This window comes from Priapulus caudatus, unplaced genomic scaffold, assembly GCF_000485595.1.
Source record: "Priapulus caudatus unplaced genomic scaffold, Priapulus_caudatus-5.0.1 Scaffold577, whole genome shotgun sequence".
NCBI lineage: Eukaryota > Metazoa > Priapulida > Priapulimorpha > Priapulimorphida > Priapulidae > Priapulus > Priapulus caudatus.
The window spans coordinates 249207-254020 of record NW_014577638.1 but is presented as its reverse complement, the minus strand read 5'-3'; the positions used below and the strand labels follow the sequence as shown (position 1 = coordinate 254020).

General features: G+C 44.8%; 1 protein-coding gene across 1 annotated transcript in view; it reads right to left on the bottom strand.

The window, feature by feature from the left end:
• Positions 1-4814, bottom strand: part of LOC106811801 (usherin-like) — a 129146-nt gene that overhangs the window by 9514 nt on the left and 114818 nt on the right.

Here is a 4814-nt window from a genome sequence, read left to right as displayed (position 1 = left end):
CTACTGCTACTACTGCTGCTACTACTACTACTGCTGCTGCTACTGCTGCTGCTGCTGCTGCTACTACTACTACTGCTGCTGCTACTGCTGCTACTACTACTACTACTACTACTACTGCTGCTGCTGCTGCTGCTGCTGCTGCTGCTACTGCTGCTGTTACTGCTGCTATTGCTGCTGCTGCTGCTACTACTATTAATAACAAACACTCACCTATGAATGCAGGAGACAGACCACTGTAAACCTTCGTGGCTCCGTGATGACAGGTGGCGCCAGCTGTCTCGACGACGCTGGCAGGGGGCGCCACCGGCCAGCGTTGCGGCGGCGGCACGTCCTCGAGCATGGAGCAGTAGTGCGTGTTACGATTGAACGAGCATTCGTCGCAGAACGCAGTGCTGATCGGTGGACTCACAGGCAGCGGACATAGTGTGCCCTCACCGCAGTCTGTAAGCAAACATGAAGACACTGACGATGACAGGTCACGTAACAGCCAGCAAGAAACACATCGTATTTACTCGTGTATAAGTCGCACTTTTTTGTACACAACTTCAATAAAAAAATCGGGGGTGCGGCTTATACACGAGGCTAAGAAATCTTGTAAATGTACCAATGTTGAAACCTTGAAAATATTACAAATATATATACAGCACAACCGAATGACAGCATATACTGTAGTTGTGTTAATTACACAGATATGTATACATAGCAGAGATGCCAATGTGACACTGATAGTCAATTAGTATAATTAATCAGAGCAGATTTCCTGATTAGTTTTTACTTAGTGACTATACTAAGAAGAAAACCATGTTCCAGCAATTCCTGTCAAACCAGTAGAACACCATCACCACCGTAGAAATACTGAAATACTACGAGTATGACTAATAAACACAAAGCTAATACTTTTATTAATAATGGAATACATTGAACAAAATTAAAGGCCTGCCTGTTCAATTTGTCAGAGGGCCTGTTTAAAATTTTGGGTGGGCCTGCAGGCATGTTCACATTTTGGCTACTTTCATGCCCTGTGAGAGCGTAGTGGGCAGAGAGTTCCTCTCTCACAGTGTAAACTGCATGGTAATAGCATGTCTATGTCATGTAACAAGTATTGAGTAATATACATACTTGAAAATATTATCACAGTAAATAATTATATATCCACATGGAAAAATCACATTAACACAGACGATAGCCATTAAATGTGAAATATGGGTGATACCATACCATAAGGGATATACATACAAGATAACTAACATAGTAAGTTTCATATAACGGAAAAATATAAGAACCACTAATAATGTAAACCACTGACAGTGATCAATGTCAGTGTGAGCAAAGAGGCTGACTAGTGTAATACTATAGGGCTTACTAATGGGTATGACCTCAACTTACTTACTACATAGCCAGGTATAGTTGATAGATTGTGAGCAAGTGTTGAAACACGGATCGAGGTGCATGTACGTAACATCTCTAAGTGTAGCAGCTACAGCTGAGGTCAGACTTAGGCCACAAATATTTGTTTGCCCTCACCCGACCCAGGCTGAAAGGTTTGGGTAGGTAGGTAGGCTTTTTTCCTTCTTTTCTGAGGGGGGTCTTTTTACAAATTCAGTATGGTGTCTACATGCTCGGGTGTGCTTGTGTGGAGATACCTTTTATGTTGAATGTTTATTTTGCTTGGTACATATAATGTATTGCCTAAAGATTTATATAATGTACAGTGATAATTAGATATAATGTAACAATTTGTCAAAAAAAAAGAATGCAAAAGATCAATATAATTTTTTGAGTCGGCCCCTTTTTGGCGGGTCGGTCGGGTGAGGGCAAACACACAATATTTTTATCATGACCTTACTCGAGTAATCTTCGTTTCTATCGGCGCAGATGTGAGTGTCTGCATTGAATCCTTTCCTATTGCAGCAGGAGAGAGCGGAGGCCCTCAGCTCCACCCCACAGCACTGACCGTTGTATGATATCTTCGCTTCCTCGCTCGGAAAACTGTGAACCTATTATGTCAAACCCATCAATCACAGATTAATCACACATAACCATGCATTAATCACATATAACCACACATTAATTGCACAAAATCATACATTAAGCGCACATAACCACACATTAATCACACATAATCATAGCATTAGCAGCTGAGTAATGTGGCATTTCTTTGGACATGCACCACTACACTTCATCATCACTTTATCACTTTTATTATATAAAGGTAAATGATGAAGGTAAGCTATTTCAGGCATACTTGTCATTAACTGTGAAGCTGATTATGAAGGTATACTATGCAAGCCAACTATACAGGCATGTACCTTAGGTTTAACTGTAAAGGTGACCATAAAGGTCAACCATGCAGGTAAGTGTACCTTAGGATTAACTGTAAAGGTGAACTATGAAAGTGAGCTATTCAGGCATGTAGCTTGGCATTAACTGTGAAGGTGACCATGAAGGTAAACTATGAAGGTGTGGTTCTAGGACAAATACCCCCCCAGACAATTACCCCCCGGACAATTACCCCCCAGACAATTACCCCCCGGACAATTACCCCCCAGACATTTACCCCCCGGACAATTACCCCCCAGACAATTACCCCCCGGACAATTACCCCCCAGACATTTACCCCCCGGACAATTACTCACTTGTTGTTTATTATTCATTGTTGAACAGTGATACAGGGAGGAGGTCGAGGAGGAGGGAAGAAGGTGGTGGAGGAGGAGGGGAGAGAAGGTGGGGAGGTGGTGGAGGAGGAGGAGGAGAGGAGGAGAGGAGGTGCAGGAGGAGGAGGAAGAGGAGGAGGAGGAGGGGGAGAACGTGGGTAGAAGGTGGTGGAGAAGGAGGGGGAGGATGGGAGGAGGTAGAGGAGGGCGCCTCTACCTCCTCCTCCTCCATCACATTCTCCCCTCCTCCTCTTCCTCCTCCCTCAACCACCACCTGCACCTCCTCTACCTCCTCTACCTCCTCCTCTCCCCCTCCTACTCCTCCTCCTCCACTACCTTCTCCGTCGTCCTCTAACTCCTCCTCTAAATGTCCGGGGGGTAATTGTCCGGGGGGTAAATGTCCATGGGGTAATTATCCGGGGGTAAATGTCCAGGGGGTAATTGTCCGAGGGGTGATTCTCCGGGGGATAAATGTCCGGAGGGTAAATGTCCGGGGGGTAAATGTCCAGGGGGTAATTGCCCGGGAGGTGATTGTCTGGGGGGTAATTGTCCAGGGGGTGAATGGCATGGGGGGTAATTGTCCGGGGGTAATTGTACGGGGACGAATGTCCGGGGGGTATTTGTCCTGATACCAAAGGTGTATACCTTGGCATCAATTGTAGAGGTAAACTATGAAGGTCAACTATTCAGGCGTGTACCTTAAGATAAACTATTTCAGGCGTGTACTTTAAGATGAACTAATCGGTGTGTACCTGAGCATTGTTGAGGTCGTCGGTGCAGCAGACGGTGACGTTAATGGGAACGTAGTGAGTTCCACAGCAGGAGTAACCGTCACGCTCCACGTAAGCTGTGCCATCCTCTCCATCACCGCAACACAGCATGTCCTCACTCACCATGACCTCCCCGCAACACTGCCGCTTGTATGCACCCTGTAGCATCCCTACACGCAACATTAACACGTACAACATTACCTCTACGTGCAACATTACCACATACAACATTATCCCTACATGCAACATCGATCACCACGTACAACATTACTTCTACATGCAACATTACCCCTACACGCAACATCACCACGTACAACATTACTTCTACATGCAACATTACCCAACAGCTCGTGTGAACGGTATTACAGAGCGAAGGCATGGCCCCTCCAGTAACAAATAATGAGTTGCCCACCCTGCTGCCGTTCCCACAACATGCTACCATCATGGATGCTACTGCTGCTGCTGCTACTGCTACTGCTGCTGCTGCTACCACTGTTACTGCTGCTTCTGTTGCTGCTGCTGCTGCTGCTGCTGCTGCTGCTACCACTACGGCTGCTACTACTGTTACTGCTGCTTCTGCTGCTACTGCTACTACTGCTACTGCGACCGCTGATGCTGCTACCACGGTTACTGCTACTGCTACTGCTGCTGCTACTGCTACTGCTGCTGCTACTGCTACTGCTACTGCTACTGCTACTGCTACAGCTGCTGCTGCTGCTTATGATAGAATATGCTGATGCTGATGGGGATGTTTGTAACACTGGCCAGGAGAATGAACCCGATGATGCTGTGTACTCAGCAATAACAAGTACTTCACGCCTCTCTTTTCTAATGTAACAATTCATCGCAGTTACACCTAACTTCTAACTAATGTCAGATGTTTCCACCCCAAGAATACCAACTAAATTACATGCAATCTATCAGTGCATAAACTGGTGCCTCATTGCATGTGATGTGAGATTGAGATATAGTAAAACCTATCATAGTACTGAGCCGAATCAGCCGAGTACAAATTTCGTCGACGATAATGATTGATTCTGATTTACATCGAATGTAATAATTAATAATGTATAATGTATAATGTATAATTAAGTAAATATTTCTCTCGCTCTGGTAATTCTCCCTAGAGAATTATTTGTATCAATAAACAACACATAACATACACAATGAGAAAAAGAACAAACCTGGTTTTAAATTGCCATCACTGTACACAGATGCAAACACTGATACATGAGGGTGCCGATGGGGTTTAGCGTGAAGCGTGAAATGGCCATATATTTTAGCGTTAGCGTGAAAAATCATTTTATTTTAACGTCAAGCGTGATTTTTGGCCTGGCGTGACTCGTGATTCCCCTCTAGAAATTAGCGTTAGCGTGAAAATGTCTAATTT